Raw genomic sequence first — 23,299 nt, forward strand, 5'->3', positions numbered from 1 at the left:
AGATATTTGGAAATCAGATGACGTACTTCTAAGTAACCCCAAAGAAAAATTAGGAAAACTTCTGAGCAAAATAATAATAAAAATGCAACATAGTAATATTCATGAACTGTAGTTAAAGCAAAATTTAGAGGGAAATTTATAGTCTTACGTGTGTGAGTATGTGTGTGCTCAGTGGCTTGGTAGTATACAACTCTTTGTGGCCCTTTGGACTGTAAGCCTCCAGGCTCTTCTGGTCATGGGATTTTCCAGGCAAGAATCCTGGAGTGGGGTGCCATTTCCTACTCCAGGGGATCTTCCCGACCCAGGGATTAAGCGCAGTCGCTTTGGTCTCCTGCATTGGCAGTCGGATTCTTTACCGCTAGCGCCACCTGGGAAGCCCATAGTTTTACATATGTGCATCAGAAAAGAACAAAGGTCAAAAACAATGACTTCATGTTCTGAGAGTCTAAAAAATGAGTTAGAAGAAGAAAATGTAAACCTAAAGTAAGCAGAAGTAAAGAGATACTAAGAACAGAAATAGATGACCTAAAAATCAAGAATAAAGAAAATTAAAAAGGCCAAAAGTTGGTTCACTGAAAAGATCAACTCTAGTTAGATCAACCAAAAAAGGAGAGAGAATGAAAATTATCAACATTAGAATAAAAGAGGGGTCAACACTGAAAATGCTCTGGATATTGAAAGAATGGTAAGAAAATCTTATTTAAAAACCTTTATGACAACCAACAAATTTGACAACTTAGATGAAATGGACAATTCTTTGAAAAATGCAACTTACCGTAACTCCAATATGATAAAATAGAAATCTAAATAACCCTGTATTTAGGGAAAAGAATTTATTTTAAAAATATTCCATAAAGAAAACTTTGCTTAAGATCATTTCATTAGTTCTAACATTTAAGAGAGAAATAACGCAAACCTTTCACAAACTTTCAGAGAACAGAGGAGGTAAAACTGATTTTATGAGGTCAGCATAATTCTAATATAAAACTTGACAAAGGCATTAGGAAAAAAAGGAAAAGAGACACACCTACAAAAAACCTAAATGAGATAGCAGCAACTTGAACTAGTCATGTGTTAAAAGTATGATACTTAGGAAAGCTTCATACCAGAAATGGAAAGTTGAGTTAATATTAGAAAAATCGATCAGTGTAATTAGCCAGTTCACAGAATGATGGAGAAAATTATATAAGTATTTCAATGGGTACAAAAAAGCATTCAGCAGTCATAATAAAAACTCATAGATAATAAGAAATAGAAGATAACTTCCACAATCTGATAAAAAGGCGTTCATGACTCAGGGATCGAACCCGAGTCTCTTACATCTCCTGCCTTGGCAGGCAGGTTCTTTAACACTATTGCTTAAAATCCCATCCATGGGTCCAGTAAGAATTTGAGGTTTTTTACAAAGAGGACAATTGGCTCTTTCCAAATGAAAAGACAAGACCAGGGTCAGAGATTTCACAGCCTCCTTGATAAAACAAAGTTAAAGATAATGTAATTTAAAATCATCTTACCAACATTATTGGATATAGTTCAGATTGTGGTCAGGGTACTGCTGAGAGAAAACAGCTACCAACGAGATTCTCTTCATGGGCCAGTGGGGCTGGGATGGGAAAGTATAATAAATCATACTAGAAGGTCACGTTTGACTTTACAGTCTCAGACTGGCAAGAGTATATGCAGTTTTGTGTTGTTTTTGGCTAAACCAAGTGCCTCTTTGGTAAAATTAATGTTGTGTGCATGCTTAGTCACTTGTCCTGTCCAACTGTTTGTGACGCTATGGACCGTAGCCAAAAAGGCTCCTCTGTCTGTGAAATTTCCCAGGCAAGAATCCTGGAGTGGGTTGCCATATCCTCCTCCAGGGGATCTTCCCCACCCAGGGATCGAACCTGTGTCTCTTGCATTGGCAGGCAGAATCTTTACCCATGAGCCACTTGGGAAGCCTGTATATTAATGGTGAGGGAATTATAAATAAACTTTAATACAAGGAGGTAAAAAGAAGAAAGGTCATATCCCAGGCATCTTAGACCATTTTCTGTATGTGGGACCTACAACTATATGGTGGTGGTATAGCCACTCAGTCGTGTCCGACTCTTTGCGACCCATGAACTGTAGCCCACCAGGCTCCTCTGTTCATGGGATTCTCCAGGCAAGAATACTGGAGTGGGTTGCCATTGCCTTCTCCAAGGGATCTTCCCAACCCAGAAATCAAACTCGGGTCTCCTGCATTGCAGGCAGATTCTTTACCGACTGAACTGAGGGAAGCCCTAGTCAGCACTTATAAATATTTGTTAGTTGGATTGAAGGAATTCTGCATTTCCAACATGGAAACAAGTGGATGATGCTCAGCACACAGTAGGCCTCAATAATGCTTCTCATCTGGGACCGTAAATCTGACAATCAGACCCCACCAGCACTTCTTATCCCTGGAACATCTTCCCTAAACTGCTTATGTTCTAGTTGATTCTTCAGGCATCAGGGTCAGCTTACCTTACATCATTAATGCACAAGGCCTAGTTCAGCCACTAGGGCTTAAAGAATGTGGCCCGTTTCCAAGACCACCACAAGAAAAAGAAGTGCAATCTATGCACGTGGTGCCTCCTGACGCAAGTCCAAGGTTGTCCACTCCTCACCCTGTTACTGAACCAAGCTTGGGTCTGCTCACCCACGCGCAGTAAAAGCAGTTTACTGACACCAGGTTGCAGCGAAAGGAAATGCAGCATTTGTTGCTGGGTACGAACCACAGCCAGCGCTCAACAAGCCCAAACTCCCTGATGGATTTCAGCAAAGCGATTTTGTAGTCTATTGTTTAAATAAATAATTTTTTAAAGTCTTTATTGAATTTGTTACAATTTTGCTTCTGTTTTATGTTTTGGCTTTGGTTTTTTGGCTGAGAGGCATGTGGTTTCTTAGCTCCCCCACCAGGGATCAAACCCGCATACCCACATTTCCTGTGTTTGAAGGTGAAGTCTTAACCACTGGACCGCCAAGGAAGTCCCCTCAGCAAAGCATGTTTAAAGGCCAGGTGAGGGAGGGGCATCTCAGGGTGTGAGATGGTTCCAGCACACCTCTGATTGGCTGATGGCGAGATAATAGGGCCCTGTCACGGGAGTGAGCATTATCAATCCTTAGGTGCCAGTAAGTCTGGAGGCTAGTGCTCACGAAGATCTGGTAGTTAATTTCTTCCCTTGGGTGATGGTGTTAGCATCATAAAACAACTCAGGAAATGTGCATCAGATAGTTTCTAGGTCCTTCAGAGAGGAGCTAAAGTGGAGGATATGGAGGGAGTGGCTGCTCTAGAAGGCCTCATAGGATCCTGCTCAGTTACAGCCCAAGACCAAGATTCTCAGACACAGTCACCTCCACGACAGGGGGAGGGGCTGTCTGTTTGCTGTTTGGCTCATGACCTCCATCCTGGTGTAACTTGGACCCCCATGTTCCTCTTCCTTCCTCTGAGGTTTAAACCATCTTTCTTCTTCCTGGATTCCTTTTGGGGATTTGTTCAAAGAACATACAGTCACTAGGTTTCTGCCCTCCCCCACCTCCCCAGCCATGCTCTTAGCCCACATCTGCATCTCCTGGCCCCAGCCACTGATCCGTCTTCTGGATTCGCCATGATCATAGCTATAACACTATACCCCAAGTGTCAGCAGTTCCCTAGCTCCCGGATCTTGTGTCCCTGGGTCAGCCTGGCTTATCACCTGCTTAACTGAACTCAGAACTCAACCTCTCTTCAAGGTAACCAAAGAGTCCACTTCTTCAAAACTTTTAGTGAGATGCATAGACTTGACAGATGGTGTTGAGGAGCTAACTCAAGGAAGGGGCAGACTTCAAAGCCCCCCAAATTCCCCAAAGTTCTCTGTCTTTTGAGACTTCATCCTTGATGCTCCTCCCCTTGGAATTCCCATCCTCAACCCAGGAAAACTGAGTCCCTCCTCTCTCAATTATGGCAGCTCCTCTGCTGCTCTAAGGCCTACATGCCAGCCCTTGCTTTTTACTTACATGAGCTCAAAACACCTGCCCAACAGATTGAGTCTGCCCTACAAGGAGTCTCATAAAATCTTCGGAGAAACATCACCTCCACCCCTACCACCATTTACCACATGCTCATTTTGTCATCAAGAAGCAAATGGCAACCCACTCCAATATTCTTGACTGGGAAATCCCATGGACAAAGGAGCCTGGTGGGTTACAACTCTCAAAAGAGTCAGACACGACTTAACACCTTAACAACAAGCAACATTTTGTGTCAGGCAAAGGACTCACCTTTACAAATATTATTGCAGTGATCTTATGAGTTAGGTAATATAATTATGCCCACTTAATGGGTAAGAACTCTAGAGCTCTGAAAGTTAGTTAGTTGCTCAGCCATGTCCAACTTTTTGTGGGCTCACAGACTGTAACCCACCAGGCTCCTCTGTCCATGGAGTTCTCCAGGCAAGAATACTGGAGTGGGTTGCCATTTCCTTCTCCAAGAGTTCTGAGAATCACTCGCCAATAAGCCATGTTCACACCACCATGATTCTCTATCCTCAAGTGGGCATTTCTTGCAGCTGCTGAGCTGCTGGTTTCTTCCCCGTGGATTCCTTGTCACAGCCCCAACAGTAGTTGCCCTGGGTCCTCATCAAACCCTTAATCCAAGGCCAGATGGCCTCTGTGGTTTCTGCAAAATAGTTTCTTCAGTGGACATCCTTTTTGGCAAATAGCTGTTTGACTCTACTCTTCACCTGCTAAGGCCAACATTTCTTGAGCAGTAACTGTTCTAAGCACGTTGGGTGCCTCATTGCAATGGATCCTCTCCACAAAGCTGGGGAGTAGGTTCTCTTGGTATTTGGTGCCTCCTTGATGGATTCAGCCCCTCCAGCTTTACAACCCCACAGCATCTTTAACCTGTCCCCTTCCATGCCTCTCGCCCAGGCCTGGAGGGAGCGCCTGCATTCCTCACCCGCGGGGCTTCATCAGCTCTAACAAGAGTGACCTGCACTCATGCTTACTACCGACACAGGTGGCATCAGGGCACAGAGACATCATCCCTGGGAAGTGACTGGGAACCGTGGTGAGAGAACCACTCAGGGCACATGTCCTACTAACTTCATAAAGAATGGGACATTCGGGGACTCTGTGTAGAAGCACCTTCAGGACCAACAGCAGCAAAACTGCAGAGGGGACAACTAATCCCACTCAAGCTCACTGTTTTTTGTTTTTTTTTTGGTTTTTTTTTTTTTTAGAGAGAAATTTCTACTCTACTAATGAACAAATGGACAAAACAGGCCACATGACCTCGATTTTTTTTTTTAATGTGGACCATTTTTTTTTTTTTTTTTTTTTAAGATCCCCTGGAGAAGGAAATGGCAACCCACTTCAGTATTCTTGCCTGGAGAATCTCATGGATGGAGGAGTCTGGTGAGCTATAGTCCACGGGATCACAAAGAGTCGGACACAACTGAGCGACTTAGCTTTAGCTTTAGTTTTATTGAATTTGTTACAACATTTTGGGTGTTTTTGGCCCCAAGGCCCCTGACTAGGGAGTGAACCTGTACCCCCTGCATTAGAAGGTGAAGCCTTAACCACTGGACCACCAGGGAAGTCCCCTCAATTCTTTTTAAAAAATTGATCCATTTATTTATTTATTTGTTTCTGGTTGTGCTAGGTCTTCATCGCTGCTCACAGACCTTCCTAGTTGCAGCAAGCAGGGCTATTCTCTAGTTGTGGTGCAGGGGCCTCTCATTGCTGTGGCTTCTCTTGTGTAGCATGGGCTCTAGGGTGAATGAGTTTCAGTCATTATAATGCTTGAGCTCAGTAGTTATGGTGAATTCAGTTGCCCCACAGCATGTGGGATCTTAGTCCCCCAGCCAGGAATCGAACCTGTGTCCTCTGTGTTAGCAGGCGAACTCTTTAAAACTGGACCACCAGGGAAGTCCAAGGCCTCAGTCCTTAAAAATGTTAAGGGACCCAGCACAATGTTAGCAATCTGATCCCTGGGAGAGTGAGTGGGGAACTTTGTGATGGTACCTGCAGTTCCAACTGTCCTAGCCTGAGAGGTCTGTGGGTATCTAGGCCAGGTAACTGTAAGTAGCCAGCTGAAGGTGGCTCTCAACTGCGTGTTTGGTCTTTGCTTACTATGGCCCAAGGCGGGTTGGTCTCTTGATTCATTTCACTGGATTTGGCAGTTCCCTCGTGAGCCTTCAGGAACAAAAATGTTCTGAAGAGTAAAGACTCATTTGACTGTGCACATTGTCACCAAAAATCATATAACCTCAAATTCTGCTGAAAACAAAATCCCAGGCAAGCCCCGGGGTGTCCTGGCCAAGACCCAGATTCAATCAGCCCAGATGAGACCAAATTTAATTCAAACTCCTTAATCTGGTCTGGGCTTGATAAAGACACTTACTGATGTTCGTGATACGATATAATTGTCACCATTATTATAGATGGCTATCTCATGTTAATCTGCAGGACATAGTCACCTGCAGCGGATTGTCCCAGTACGTCTAATATAAGGGAAGGAGAGAGCAGGGCAAATTGGGAGAGTTGGCATTGACATATATACACTGTGTGCTGTGCTGGTTTGCAAACCCAGGTCTCTGGCATTGCAGGCAGATTCTTTACCATCTGAGCCACCAGGGAGGCCCCATATATACACTACCATGTATTAAACGGGCTTCCCAGGTGGCACTAGTGGTAAAGAACCTGCCTGCCAATGCAATAGACATTAGAGATGCAGGTTCGATCCCTGGGTCAGGAATGTCCCCTGAATGACGGCATGGAAGCCCACTCCAGTATTCTCATCTGGAGAATTCCACGGACAGAGGACCCTAACAGGCTACAGTCCATAGGGTCTCACAGAGTCGGACATGACTGAAGCGACTTAGCACGCACATGTATTAAGCAGCTAGCCAGTGCGAGCTGTTGTATAGCCCAAGGAGCTCAGCTAGGTGCTCTCTGATGACCTAGAGGGGTAGGACTGGGGAGTAGGAGCGAGGCTCAGAGAGAGGGGATATATGTATCCCCAGCTGATTCATTCAGTTGCACAGCAGAAACTAACACAACATTGCAAAGCAATTATACTGCAAGAAAAAACTTAAAAAAAAAAAGGGACTAGTAGATCGTAACCAGGGAAAAAGCAAACTGGAAAGCAGTGAGTATAATAAAAAAAGCTGTGCATAAGACAACATCACAAACAATAGAAAACTGATTCCTTGATCAACATGGATCCGAAGGGTTGCAGGGGCAATAGGTAGCTGCTCCCAGAAGAAGAAGGGAGACTTGTCATTGCTGACTCTTTTGTGTCTTGAAATTTGAATCATTAGATCGCATTCCCTTTTTAGAAAATTGAGATATAGTTTACCTATCACGGGCTTCCCTGATAGCTCAGTTGGTAAAGAATTCACCTGCAGTGCAGCAGATGCCGGTTCATTTCTTAGGTTGGGAAGATCTGCTGCAGAAGAGATAGGCTACCCACTCCAGCATTCTTGGGCTTCCCTTGTGGCTCAGCTGCTAAAGTATCCAGCTGCAACGCGTGAGACCTGGGTTTGATCCCTGGGTTGGGAAGATCCCCTGGAGAAGGGAAAGGCTACCCACTCTAGTATTCTGGCCTGGAGAATTCCATGGACTGTATAGTCCATGAGGTTGCAAAGAGTTGGACACGACTGAGCGACTTTCACTTTTACTCTCCATATCATAAAATTAACCCCTTTAACATGTGCAGTTCAGTGACTTTTAGTATATTCACAAGGCTATGCAACCAGGGCTTCTCTGTGGCTCAGATGGTAAAGAATTTGCCCACAATGTGGGAGACCTGGGTTTGATACCTGGGTTGGGAAGATCCCCTGGAGGAAGGTATGATTACCCACGCTAGTATTCTTGCCTGGAGAATCCCATGGACGAAAGAACCTGACAAGCTACAGTCCTTGGGGTCGCAAAGAGTCAGACACCACTGAGCGACTGACACACACACACACACACACACACACACGCAACCATCACCACTATCTCATTCTGGAACATTTGCATAACTCCCCAGAGAAACCCAGTCCCGTTAGCAGCCATTCTCCATCTCTGTCTCCTGCAGCTCCTGACAACCATTTATCTGCTTTCTGTCTCTGGATTTGTCTATCTAGGCATATCGTATAAACGGAACCATAAGTTATATGGACTTTTGAAACCAGTTTCTCTCACTCAGCGATGTGCTTTCAAAGTTCTTCCATACTTTAGCATGCATTAATACTTAATCCCTTTCTATAGTTGAACGTTGAATCCCATTATTGTGTTTATTCGTGTACCAGTTGATGGACATTATCATAAAGAATATGCTATGAATATCCATGCACCAGAGTTCGCTGGATAAGTTTTCAGTTCTCTTATATATGCAAGTGGAACTGCTGGGACATATGGCAAATCCAGGGGCTTCTCCAGTGGTTCAGCGGTAAAGAATCTGCCTGCAATGTAAGAGAACTGCAGGAGACACCGTTTCAATCCCTGGATTTGGAAGATCCCCTGGAGTAGGAAATGGCAACCCACTCCAGTATTCTCACCTGGGAAATCTCATGGACAAAGAAGCCTGGAGGGCTACAGTCCATGGGGTTGCAAAGAGTCAGACATGACTCAGCGACTAAACAACATAAAATTGAAAACATAAATTATATCAACACATGTCAGATAACCTTAACAATATGCCTGGTCCATATAAGCAAACTTCTGTGGGTTTGAGTAGAGTCGAGACCAGTATACCTTTTCTGACCCGCTTTCTTCAGCTGCCGTCACAGACGCTGAGGCAGTAGTATGCCTCGGTCTCCACTCCCTACCCTGGATACCCATCAAACATCCCTTCTGGATGCTTCTCCTTAGTTACAAGTTCCCAAACCGTCAAAGATAGTAAAAGCCGCTGAGAATTTAACGTGGGAGCTCATCAGGCGGTCCAGAAGATTTCATGGACAGGCCCTTTTATTAGAGGAGCACTGTCCTACTTGTTAGCAGGCTTGGAATTTCCCCTCCACTCTGGGCCACAAGGCTGATCCTGCAGGAGCATGGGGTTGGGGTACTGATGCTTTTCCCAGAGAGAAGGTAGGAGTTAGGCACCCAGGAGCTAGGTACCGAGGAAGCCTTCACGCTTCTCTATCCATATTTCTCCATTATTTCACACCGCCACGTACATGCATTCTATCAATCTGTAAACTGCTATAAAAGGGTGGCCTCTCAGCAACCTCATCCCCTCTCATTGAAGATCCTCTCCCCAAAGAAGATTTTGTCTTCTTTGACAAAATCCAGCCTGCCTAAAGACCTGCCTTGATTAATTATTAATTGTTTCACATCAATTTTAACCAATTTATTTAGACCATGTCACCCCTACACATTTTTATTAAACTAAATAAAAGCTAATGAGGTTTCTGACTAAAGAAAGAAAGAAAGCCAAAGAAAGCTGTCCCGCATTCTTAGGGTAAAAGTCACATTTTCTAGTCAGCACTTTTTTGAATGTGATGTTGCAAACACGCGTGCAGATGAGCCCGTCCTCAGCCTGCGTCATTTGGTGGTCCATCTTCTATGACACCCTGTATCTCCCACCTACTTCACACGCCTTCCTATATTATCTCGAAACAAATTTCAGTGCTTAGATAACTTTGTTTGTAGCACATTCAATGTCTATCTCTAGAAGATAAGGGCTCTTTTTTTCCTTTTATTGGTGACAACTTTATCGACGTGTAATTGCCACTTAATAAACCTCATATAATTAAAGTGTACACTTGAATGGTTTGGCCATACTTATACGTCTCTGAAACTGTCATCACAATTAAGATGATGAACACACATACCTCACCCTCAAACATTCCCTTCTGGCACTTTGTAGTTCTTCCAGCTTTCCAACTCCCTCCACCCAAAATGCAACCGCCAATCTGCTTGCTCTTACTGAAGATTAGCTGCACTTTCTATGATTTTATACAACGAGAATCATAGTATCTACTTTTTATTGCCTTTTTTCGTACTTAGCATAATTATCTTGAGATTCAGCCATGCTTTTGTGTACATCAATTGTTCCTTTTCTTTATTGGTGAGTATCATTCTATCGCACGGATAGGTCAAAAGTTGTTAATCTGTTCATTCTTTGGGATTCTCCTGGACTGCTTTCCATTTTTGATCATTTCAAATAAAGCAATTGTGAACATTGTGAACATAGGCTCTCTTTTTTTTTTGTGGAGTGTAAATAAACAGAGGTGGAATGGCTGAGTCATATGGTAGATATATTTTTAACTTAAAAAAAAAAACCTGACAAAATGCTCTTCAAAGTGGTCATACAATTTTCCGTTCCCACCGGCAGTGAATGGCTGTTCCAACTGCTTCACACTCTCGCAAACATTTGGTATGGTCAGTCTTTTTCATTTTATCCACTCAAGTGGGTTGGTGGTATCTCATTGTGGTTGTGATTTGCATTTCCCTGGTGACTAATGATGTTGAGCCTCTTTTCATGTGTTTATTTTCCAGCTCTATACATTCTTTGGTGAAGTCTTTTTTTTGTTGTTCAGATCTTTTGACCATTTAAAAACATTACGTTGTCTTCTCATAAATAACTTATTTATAAATTTTAGTACAAGTCCTCTGTCATGTGTATGCTTTGCAAATATCTTCAGTCTGTGGCTTTCCTGTTCATTTTCTTAAGTGTCTTCTGAAGGGCAAAAGTTTATTTTTTTAATTTTGATAAAATCCAGTCAATAGATTATTTCTTTTATGATTTATACTTTATATGTAGAGTTTAACAAATTGGTGCCCAAACCAAGGTAACTAAGATATATCATATGCTTTCTTCTAGGAGTTCTGTAGCCTTAGCGCTTACATTGATTTCTATCTATAATCTGTTTTGAGTTGATTCTTTATATAATGTCCAGTAATGATTATTATTATTCTTTTTTTTTTTTTTTTTTTTGCTTACGGCTACCCATTTTTTCTAGCACCACCTGTTGAAGAACATACTTTCTACACTGAATTTCCTTGGTGCCTTTGCCAGAAAAAAATCAGTCATGTAAGTGTGGCTCTATTTCTGTATTCCTAACTCTGTCCCATTGGTCTATATGCCTGTCTGGACACCAACCCCACTACAGCAATAACCAACATCAATCATAAAGTAAATTAAGAAGTTTTATAATTTACTTTATGAAAGAATGCAGGGCGTGTGAGGTTTCTGGGCTCTGCCTGTCCCCATATCTTGGAGGGCCGTGTGTCCCTTTAGGCAGTGAGGCTGGAGGGAGGGGAAGCCTTTTGGGCCGCTCCTGCCCGGGCACAGATAAGAAAGAAAGAGGGCGACCCTGACTCAGGAGTCCAAGAGTGTGGCCTGGACAACCCAGCTTGACCAATTATGCTAATTTTTCAGAGGGAGAGGATAGACGAGATGAAAAGTGACTCAAGAAAATCACCACAGAAGTAGGTGTCATTGCCTCCACAAGGAAGATGAGGAAGACAGTTATACAGCAGCTTATGAAAAAACCAGTCACCTGTAGGTTCAGCCAAGGGTGTGCCTATAAAATTTAAGAACTCAAATGTCCCCCTTTTCATCCCTATCTCTTTACTGAAAAAAACAACAACAAAAAAAAACAATCCCCTATCATGGTTTTGGATGTTCAAAGAAGGGACACATTTGAATTATATTGAGGGAAAACTTCAGCTTCTCATGGGGCTCAGATGAAAGGCCATGCCTGGCTTGTGAGGCAGGTCAACAGTGGGGAAAGATGGGTACCGTGTCTGGAGACCACACTGAGCATCAGGAAGGCGCTAGCAGAGAATCAAAGCCCATCATCACAGGATCAGCAGAGACACGCCCAGAAATCAGAGGCATGGACCCTTATAGGGCCAGCTGAGGTCATGGTTCACAAAGAAAAGATGGTCCTGAGAAGACACCAGAACAGTGGACAGACCAGCAGATGGCCGCTGCTTCTCCAGCACTTGGGACATTCTGGCCTGCTTGGCTGATAAAGCCCAGGACACCCAGGATCTCGCCACTACCCGTGTTGGGACAGAGCTGGGACTGATGTGCCTCCAAGTCTCCATGCAGTGACCTCTGGGAACCTGGAGTCCCAGTCAAGCTGAGACAACTCTGCCCTTTGCCATGTCTCCAGCTGTGCCCGAACCATTTCGGAAGCAAAAGCATGAGGACAATCTTGTGGAGTTGGCCACTGGCAGCCGCGAGAAGGGACGCAGGGGGTCCAACTTCCTCAACCCTCTCCATCAAACAACAGAAATTGTGTAATTTTTCAAGGAGATAGATTTTAGCCTCCTTTTCCCTTAAAAACAATTATTTATTTATTTTCGGCCGTGCTGGGTCTTTGTTGCTGCTCGGGCTTTCTCCAGCCGCAGCTGGCAGGGGCTACTCTCTAAGTCAGGTGTGAGGACTTCTCCTTGTGGGGTCTTCTGTTGCTCTGGAGCACAGTCTCTAGCTGTGTGGGCCTCAGGAGCTGTGGGGCCTAGGCTCCAGATCAAGGGTTCAGTGGTTGTGGTGCGGGGGCTTCGGTGCTCCTCCGCGCGATCTTCCTAGACCAGGGAATGATCCCATGTCTCCTGCATTGGCAGGCGGATTCTTTACCACTCAGCAACCAGGGGAGCCCTTCCCTTTTTTTAAAGATTTTTTTTGGGGGGGGTGGGGACCATTTTTATAGTCTTTATTGAATTTGTTACAATATTGCTTGTGTTTTATGTGTGTGTGTGTGTTGTTTTTTTTTTTTTTTTGCCATGATGAGGCATGTGGGACCTTTGTTCCTCAACCGGGGTTTGAACCCACACTTCCTGCAGTAGAAGGCGAAGTCTTAACCACTGGACTGCCAGGGAAGTCACTTCGTTTCCCTTTTTGTTTTAGCCAAAATTACCCTTGACAAAGTTCCATGTAAAAGGGCAAAGAGGTAAGGATTTTCTACTTTGAGAAAAGCTTGTAAAAATAATACCCTAAAGATGTTCCCCAAACTCACATTGTTGCACACAGTCAGCTTTGGAGCAGTACATTCTAGTTCTGCACTGAAAGCTCACATTCCAGGAGCTGCCCTGTGCAAGGATGAACCGTGGTCCCATGCGTTAGGAATGACTGCCTACTGTCCTCTTTGGAAGATTCAAATGCAATCTATATATCAGAGATTCCAAAACCCAGGAAAAGACGCTCCACATCATTAGTTCTTTGTTGTTGTTCAGTTGTTCAGTCGTGTCCTACTCTTTGCGAGCCCGTGGACTACAGCACACCCGGCTTCCTTGTCTGTTACTCTCTCCTGGAGCTTGCTCAAACTCATGTCCATTGAGTTGGTGATGGCATCCAACCATCTCATCTTCTGACACCCTCTTCCTTCAATCTTTCCCAGCATCAGAGTCTTTTGCAATGAGTTGGCTCTTCACATCAGATTGCCAAAGTATTGGAGCTTCAGCTTCAGAATCAGTCCTTCCAATGAATATTCAGGATCGATTTCCTTTAGGATTGACTGGTTTAATCTCCTTGCTGTCCAAGGGACTCTCTCAAGAGTCTTCTCCAGCACCACAGTTCAAAAGTATCAATTCTTCGGCACTCAACCTTCTTAGTGGTCCAACTCTCACATCCATACACGACTACTGGAAAAACCATAGCTTTGACAATACGGACCTTTGTCAGAAAAATGATGTCTCTGCTTTTTAATATGCTGTTTGTCATTAGTTCTTAGGGAAATGCAAACCGAAACCCACTTCACACCTGCTAGGACTGCTAGAATTAAAAAGATGGACAATAAAGGGTATTGGTAAAGATGTGGGGGGGATTGGAGCTCTCATGCACTGTTGGTGGGGATGTAGAATGCTGTAGATACTTTGGAAAACAGTGGGTGTGTCCTTGAAACAGAGTTACCAAGTGACCCAGTAATTCCACTGTGAGGTATATATCCAAGAGGCTTGAACACCTTTTCACACAAAATGTGCCCATGAGATGTCTACCAAGTGATGAAGGGATAAACAGAATGTAGTATCTCCAGACAACCGAATATCATTAACTTGGATGAACTTTGAAGACATTGTGTCATGGAAGCCAGTCACAAAAGGCCACATAGTGTATGATTCCATCTATATGAAATGACAAGTGTAGGCAAGCCTGTAGAGACAGAAGGTAGATTCACGGTTGCCTAGGTGGGAGTCACTGCAAATGGTCACAAGGTTTCACTTTGGGGTGATGATGAGCGCACAACTGTAAAAATACTCAAAGTTCTTCCAGATGCAAAGTATTATACACAGGATGGATAAATAGCAAGGTCCTGCTGTACAGGACAGGGAATTATATTCAATATCCTGTGATAAACCATTTTGGAAAAGTGTGAAAAAATGCATATATATATATATATATATATATATATATATATATAAAATAATCACTTTGCTGTAAGCAGAAATTAACATATTGTACATTTAACATTGTAAATCAACTATGCTTCAATAAAATAATTTTTTTAAAAACCTACTGAATGCTTAAAATAGTTAAATTTTGTTACTGCAAAACCAGGGGCCCACAGCTTGAGCAACCAGCAGGAAGAACAGCACAGACAGACAGACAGAGGGATGCCCTAATGGACCCTCCCCTCCACATCCACTTCCAGGTGTAATGAGGACACACAGAGTATCGCCACTGTCCAAATAACTTTTTATTTATTTAGAAAAATGTGTTGAATTTATTAGGTGATGGTGTGAGCCTGCAGTATGCCTCTTGTGTCCTGGAAGCTGGGCCCGACCTACAAACACTGGGCTTTGAAGGAAAAAAGAGGCCCCAGAGACCAAAAGGACAATTGGTCCACAGCCAGCAAAACCCAAGGTCAGGAGACATCAACCTGGGGTCTCCCAAGACACCTAGTGAATTCCTGAGAAAGGTATCCCCAGGAATACCACCAAGGGGAGGAATTTGGATGTGATCCAAGGACCCACAGTCAGCCTTTCCCATTTAGAAGCAGCAGGAAGTCTGGGGAGAGCTGACAAGTTAAGGTTACTCTAACTCTAAGTTCCACTTAGAGTTCCCGGGAAACTGGTCTTCTTCTGTGGGGTCAGAGGGCAGCTTTCCTAGCAGGCTGCCTGACTCTCCAGGAGTCCTAGGCACTTGAGGCAGGAAGTTTCAGCAGTCTGTACTCCCAGCTCACCCCCTGGGCGATGTACCTTTCCATCCTCCCAATGCATCTGAACACAGAAGAAAGGCCAGCCTCAGCCAGGCGCTGGCAGCCTGGCAGCCAAACACACGCGGGGGCTTGATGAGCACCTGGCCTCTCCCTGGCTGAGATGCTAGAAGCTACTGAATTTACATGTAATTAAAGACCGAGTTTCCAAACGCAGTCTGGCTTGGACATAGGAGGCCTCCCCCATCAGATGGTTTTGTTTTGCTTTCTCTCTGCATATGGGCCTTCAGATTTGCCAAGAAAGGTTACAGGGGCCAGGATTGTTTAGTTTGGAGATGAGAAAGCTCAAGAATGACTTAACTACTGTCTTCAAACACACAGAAGCATTTATTACAAGGAGGGACCAGCTGGCTCTTTCCTTCTGAAACTGGAAGAACAGAAAGCAGCTGGAATTGTAAAGGAAGGCATGCACACTGGGCCCTCCCTGAGGGCACCTCCTCCATGGCGCGTGGTTGTCTGTAAAGGGTTAACATCAACGGAGACATCCAGGTGGCAGCTGGACACCCGCTAGGAAAGCCCAGACATCTAAGTCAGGTCTCCAGCAGCCAAATGAAGTGCACTGATTCTGTTGGTCCCAACTAGAGTGGAGAGCTGCTCTGCAACCAGCAGAGTACCTGGCATGCAGTTAAGTAACAGATCTATGAGGATGAAAAGTGAGAACCAGACCTCTCTGATGGGGGAGGGTTGGATGGGAGAAAGATTGATGAAGGAGCAGGTGGGCTGTTTGGGAGGCCAAGGTGAGAGAATGACTCGGCAGAACCCCAGCTGAACACCAGAAGGAAGTTCTAGATGGAAGTGAGCCTTCTGTATTCCCTATCTGCTCTGGGACAAGGGCTAAGTCCTCTGGCACTGTGACATTGTGATATGACAAGAAATAGATATTTGATTGTCGTCCCCTGTTCTGGGCACAGGATCTCCAAAAACCCATGGAATTTCCTAAATGGTAGGGATGAGAAGAGCATCTTAGTGATTCATGTGGCTAAGTCTCTTCATATCCAACTCTTTGCGACACGATGGACTACAGCCCACCAGACTCCTCTGTCCCTGGAACTCTCCAGGCAAGAATACTGGAGTGGGCTGCCATGCCCTCCTCCAGGGGATCTTCCCAAACCAGGGGTCAAACCCACATCTCCTGCGGCTCCTGCACTGGCAGTGGGTTCCTTACCACTAGCACCACGTGGGAAGCCCAGAGTCTGACCAAGGTCACAGTTAGTGAGTGGTGGGGCTGAGATTCCAACTCTGGCTGTCTGGCTCCAAGACCGTGTTTTTAACCACTATACTAACCGAGAGTAATTCATAATGAGCCCTTTCACCAGATCTGAATTTATGCTAAGGAGATGAGTTCTTGATAACGCTATCTCAGGACTGGTGCTGGTTGCCAGAGAAACTTATCATGTGATTAGAGGGTTGGAACTTTCAATCCATGCCCAGCCTCCATGAGGGGAGGGATACTGGGGGCTGAATTAATCACCAAAGGCCAAGGATTTAATCAAAGCTGCCTACATAATGGAACCTCCACAAAAACCCTGAACGAATAGGTTTGGAGAGCTTCTGGGTTAGGGAATGCCTATGTATGCTGGGAAGGTAGTGCCCCCCAAAGTTCATGGGGGGGACAGGAGCTCCTACATTTAGGATCTTCTGCCTAGGTCCTCTTTATCCAGTCATTCATTTGTATTCTTTGCAATATCTTTTACAATAAACCAGAAATAATAAGTAAAATTATTTCCCTGGGTTCTATGTACTGTTAAAGCAAATTGTTAAGCCTGAGGAAGAGGTCAGGGGAACCTCTAATTGGTAGCCAAACCAGACAGAAATGTGGGTAACCTGGGGGCCCACTACTTGTGACTGGTGTCTAATACCCAGAGAGCTGTATGGAACTGAGCCCTTAACCAGTGGGGTCTGTTGGGCAGTTAGAATCTAACTGAAGTATAGGACATCAGTTGATACCTGCAGAGAATTAAAGAATTTCTTGCTGTGGAAAACCCACATGTCTGCAGTGAGAAGTATTGTGAGTAGAGGAAGCGTTTCCCTGTCACCATCCTTCTCATTTGTGGTTCAGCGCTTGGATGAACCATGTCTCCAACTCATCTGCTCCTAAATTCCAACCACACTGCGACCTAGTATTCCATGCTCACAACTTCCCACCCATTTCTCTCTGTTCCTTGGGGCTTAGTTAGGTCTTTGGGGGCCCTCCCCCAACTTAGCTCACATCTCCTGCCTCTAAGCAGGTTCTATTCCTCCCTCAGATCCAACTCAAGTGCCTCCTTGCCTCCTTTCCCCACCCGTACCCAAGCTACATTTCTGCAGCCATGCACCTCATTCAGCTCCTCTGCAGGTGGAATTACACTTTGGGGGCTGACGGCTCTACTCATTGGTCTTGTCTTCCCAAGTGGAGGTCCCTTTAACAGAGGAGTCCCCAACCTCCGGCTTACACAATGGTACCTCCTTTCAGATCAGCAGTGACATTAGATTAGAAAATGAAGTGCGCAATGAATGTAATGCACTTGAATCATCCCCAAACCGTCCCCCTGCTTCCTGGTCCATGGACAAATCGTCTTCTCCCAAACCGGTCCCTGGTGTCAAAAAGGTTGGGGACCACCGCCTCAAGAGAAGTCTCCCTGGGACTCCTGTTGTGGCTGGGCTCCCAGTCTATCATTGCATCCCTGACTGCTTCTCAGATTCTCAACCCACGTTTAAACTGCCCATGGAGGATCTTCATAGAAACGTCTTGTCTCTCAATTTTCTGCTCCTCCCCAAGTTTTCTGCTTGGAAAACCCTCATGCCCTCAGTCAAATCTTCAGCTCCCTCCTCCCTTGCTGCGTCATGGCACATTCTCAGCCTCTTCCTCAGCATCACCCCTACTCCCCACCACCCACCCATCCCTACTGGCCCACGCTCAGCACTCCAGAGAGGCTTTCCTTCCTCCCCCAACACTTGGGAGACTCAAGAGTTCTTCTCCTGTCAAAAACTCAAGTCCTACAGTGCTGTCCCACAGCCTCCCTGAGTATGGCAGTCTGGCTGAAGGTCTGGGCATGCTTGCTCCTGGCCAGTGAACATAGCCAGGTCCTGCTCCAGGTCCCCAATTTTTCTTCTGGTTGCTGGACACAAGGCAGGCTGACAAAGACTGTGCTTGATCCAGCTTCCATGGGAAATAATGCTGTGATTGATTAGTGATGTCTGCCCTGGAAAGCACAGTGTGAAGCTGCCGTGCATCCATCCTAGCTGAGCACTCGGCTGCAGTCCTGGCCTCCTGGGCTCCCGGACCCCCCTTTCACTACTGTGGTTAAAGCTGGCATTGCGCTTACCAGGTACAGAGCGGGAGCTCTGTCCTATGTATCATGGCTGACACCAGAGTCTGGCTTACATGGGCATTCAGGAATGAGAGTGAACTGTGGGTGGAGAGCTCTGAAAGCTGGAGAAGCTTCTGGCACCCCACTCCAGTGCTGTTGCCTGGAAAATCCCATGGACAGAGGAGCCTGGTGGGCTGCAGTCCATGGGGTCCCAAAAGAGTTGGACACAACTTAGGGTAAACAACAACAATGGACTTAACACACGACATTTGTTTCGGGTTGTATTTGTGATATCTGTGTCATGCTCTTGGTTTGGACTCAGTGTTTGAATTCAGGCTGGATTATTTGGGGCAAATCATTTTAATGTCACTTCACCATCCCCAGGCCTCAACTTCCTCATTCATGACAGGTGCCTTCTGGCTCCAAAAGCTCCCTGACCCCGTGTTGGTTCTCAGTCTCCATGGAGACATCTTCGCTCCCGAGACCTCCCCGACCACCCATTCCCCAGAAAGATGAGTTGGTGGCAGCTGCTCTCTCGTGGCTATTTGTTTGTTTGTTTTAACTTTTAATTGGAGGGTAATTGGTTTACAATCTAGTGTTGGTTTCTGCCATACAACAGCGTGAATCAGCTATAAGTATACACACGTCCCCTCCCACTTGAACCTCCCTCCTGCCCCTCTTGCGGCTGTTTTAATGAGAGATCATTTGCACCTGAAAATTTCAGCAAAACCTCAGACATCTCACTTCCTTCCCTTCCTCCAGGATCTGCACACTCTTTCTTCAAACACACTTTGCCCACTTGGACCTGGAGCTCTTGTCCAGTCCACCCTCTCTCTCTCACTCCCCCCGCATATCTGTCCTGTTCTGTTACCTTTTTTCCAGCTGCTTGCTCCCTTCCTTTCTTCAGCTCTCAGGGAAGGGAACACCACTGCCTTTCTATTCCTTACAGCTGAGCCTTCCAGAGCCCCTCCCATCCCTGGTCCAGGTCCCTAGTCTCACCCCCCTCCCCTCCCCCAACTCTGGTGCTCTGACCTGGTTCCTCATCCTGGCATTTCCCCCTCTGCCGGGGGGATGGGCACCTGGACACTGTCTGCTTAGGGAAAAACAGCCCAGGCCGACAGCTCCAACTACTGTAACTGCTTTCAAGTGTTTGAATGCATGATGGATGGGAGCTGGGCCTTGGGCAGGGGCCAGGAGCCTCACACATTCACAGGATGTACTTGGACAAGAAATCTAAGACTGCAAAGGCCTCTGGCTGCCGCAGCTCCGCCCTCACCCCAGCTCTTCTGACCTGATGCTACTCGGAGCTGCTTGAGCATGACAGAGTGGAGCGGAGTTGTTTTTTTGCCTCTCTCTTTTTCAAAAATTTTTATGGGAGTATTCTTGAATACTCATTGGAAGGACTAATGGTGAAGTTGAAGCTCCAATACTTTGGCCACCTGATGCAAAGAGCCGACTCATTAGAAAAGACCCTGATGCTGGGAAAGATTGAGGGCAAGGGGAGAAGGGGACAATAGAGAATGAGATGGTTGGATGGCATCACCAACTCAATGTGCATGAGTTTGAGCAAACTCCAAGAGATAGTGAAGGACAGGGAAGCCTGGTGTGCTGCAGTCCATCGGGTCACAAAGAATCAGACATGACTGAGTGACTGAACAACAATGAATAGTTGAGTTACAGTACTGTGTTAGTTTCAGGTATACAGCAAAGTGAATCATTTTATACATATACGTATATCCACTCTTTTTCAGATTCTTTTCCCATATAGATCATTACAGAATATTCAGTAGAGTTCCTCTTTCTTCTCTTTTAAGCAGATTTTAATATATTCAAGGATGCTGGAGCATGATTCAACAGCTGGGGAACCAATAGTCCTCTCCACAGGGGGTTCCCATTGGGGTAGAGCTAAGCCTCTACACCTGCAGGGCCTTGCAGGTAAAAGGCAGCTGGGAGGTGGGCATGTGGCTCCTATTCTCCCCGAGTCCTGAGCAGGAGGATTTTGTCATAAACCCAGCAGCAACCATGGGCTTCCCTGGTGGCTCAGATGGTAAAGCATCTGCCTGCAGTGTAGGAGACCCAGGTTCCATCCTTGGGATGGGAAGATCCCCTGGAGGAGGGCATGGCAACACACTCCAATATTCTTGCCTGGAGAATCTAATGGACAGAGGAGCTGGCGGAATGCAGTTGCAAAGAGTCAGATATGACTGAGCAACTAACACACAGCAGCAACTCCAGGGACAGAGCAAAAATAACTGACTGGTCTGGGACCTAGAAGCTTCTGGAAGAGCATAATGGCTCAATGCCTGCCACTGTTAGGAGGCTGGTCATGTGCTGCCTGCTGCCTGGGACCATCCTGGAACATGGGCCAGGTGTCTAAGTTGGGGAGGGATGGGAGGTTGTAGGTCCCGGGGCAGACCTTTTTGCAGGTGGCTGGACCCCCTTCTCAAGGGCGGTGCTCCTCTGCAGGAAGTGGTCGGGAGCCCCCGCCTCAACTCTGCAGGGGGTGTGGCTGCGTGTGACAAGATGAAGAGGCTGCCCCTCCACCCTGTCCCTGGAGCTGGCTTATGCTCCTGGGTCCACTGCTGGCCTTGCTCTGAAATGGCTCAAAACTCACCAGCCTCACTGGTGGACAATGCTCAACCCTCTGCCTGTGATGAGAAACACACTCCTTCGCATCTGCATCCTCAGTGGGATAGCCGTGCGCCAGAGCTGAACCCCACCAACATGGGACCCCTCCGGACCTCACAGCCCAGGGCTCAGGAGCTGCAGTATTCATATCCCAGGAGAGACAGGGGGGACCTTAGGAGGTAAGGGACTGGCTGCGGTCATACAGCCAGAGTTGCAAAGCAGGGCTAGAACTCAGGTTTCACTGACTCAGGCCCGAGCTTAACCAGCATTGCACATAGGTGGAGTGACTCAGGCCCGAGCTTAACGAGCATTGCACATAGGTGGAGTGACTCAGGCCCGAGCTTAACCAGCATTGCACATAGGTGGACTGACTCAGGCCCGAGCTTAACCAGCATTGCACATGGGTGGTCTGTCTCATAGGAAAGGCACAGATTCCCAGTTATTAGAAACATCGTGGTTAATGCTCAGATTTTAGGGTTTGCTAACCATGTAATGATGCTAAAGCTGAAACTCCAGTACTTTGGCCACCTCATGTGAAGAGTTGACTCATTAGAAAAGACTCTGATGCTGGGAGGGATTGGGGGCAGGAGGAGAAGGGGACGACCGAGGATGAGATGGCTGGATGGCATCACCGACTCGATGGACGTGAGTCTGAGTGAACTCCGGGAGTTGGTGATGGACAGGGAGGCCTGGCGTGCTGCGATTCATGGGGTCGCAAAGAGTCGGACACAACTGAGCGACTGAACTGAAATGAACTGAACCGAACCATGTAATGTGTAACCTGCATGAACAGTTTCAGCTCGGGATACCAGGAGGCTATGGCTAACTCACCTCACTGGGCAACAGAAACTAAATGCAGCGTTGTAAAGCACAGAAAGAGATTCTCTCAGTCGCATCCGACTCTTTGAGACCCTACAGACTGTAACCTGCCAGGCTCCTCTGTCCATGGGATTTCCCAGGCAAGAATACTGGAGTGGGTAGCCATCCCCTTTTCCAAGGGATCTTCCCGACCCAGGGATTAAACCCAGGTCTCCTGCTTTGCAGGCATATTCTTTACCCTCTGAGCCAGCAGGAAAGTCTTGATTGAAGACTGAGGTTTTAATCCCATGTTTGTGCTTCAAAATTAGCTCTGAGGCATGGGCTTGTTAGTGGAGGTGGCCTAGAACTCACACAGACCCTTCCAGGCCTCAGCCTCCCTGTCGAGATGGGAGGAGTAGCATCGGCTGTGTCATGGGGAATGTGAAGTGCTCAGCTCAGCCCCCATGGGCAGTGACTGTTGACGCTACTATTAGCCTGATGGGCAGTGGCCTGGGGCCGATCACTCAACCTCTGTGAGCTTCCATTTCCTCATTAACAAAACAGAGAAATAAAAATAACCATGATATATGAAGCCGGAAGTCAGAATCAAAATCCTTGTAGGCAGTCAATGATCACTAATTACTGTAGTAGCAACAGTGCCAATGTCCTCCAAGCTCTGTTAGATGCTTCCAGACTGTTCCTCAAAGCTGAGTGTTATTGAGCATCGGTATCCTGATCTCTGCACATTTTTAAAGGTGTCGACTAAAAGGGTACATAACGTGAGAGTTGAAGTTAAGATTTATGTGGGGCAAAACGAGGACTGCAGCCCAGGATAGAGCACCTCAGACAGCTTGGAGAGACTGCTCCCAGGAGGCGGTGGAGGAAGGTCAGGATACAAGGCTTTGGTGGAGGGGAGCTCAGTGCAATCAAGCGCTTACTTTATAACAGGTTTTCTGCTAGTCATGAGGAGCTGATGTCACCACGAAGGAAGGGATGCAGTGCTTTTCTAGATGTGAAGCGGTGCAAGGACTGGGGTCATGAGATCAGTTCCTGGAAATATCGAACTATCCAAAGACCTGTCCCACCAGATTCCCTGGAGCCCAGAGCGCCTCACTCTCCACCCTGAGCCCCCTCAGGAATGCTGAAGGTCAGTAGCTGCCGCAGCACAGAGTTCAGTCTCCGCAGAGGCAGCTGGCAAACATTCTTGGCAAGTGCCAATTTGTAGTTGACCAAGATCTCTGAAAACTCGTCCCTCCTGAGTCCCAGTGCCCTGCCCCGCCCACCCCACCATGCCTTATCCTCCTTATCGCGGCCATCTGACCCGCTGTGTCCAATGGGAACTCAGGATTAGGTGGGAGAATTTGGGGTCAGGGCCAGGTCTAATCTCTATGTCTTTGTGTGACTAGGCACCTCTTCTCTAGGGGCGAGGGGTGGACTTGCTAG

Source organism: Ovis aries, chromosome 3 (genome assembly GCF_016772045.2).
Source record: "Ovis aries strain OAR_USU_Benz2616 breed Rambouillet chromosome 3, ARS-UI_Ramb_v3.0, whole genome shotgun sequence".
In the NCBI taxonomy this organism is placed as follows: domain Eukaryota; kingdom Metazoa; phylum Chordata; class Mammalia; order Artiodactyla; family Bovidae; genus Ovis; species Ovis aries.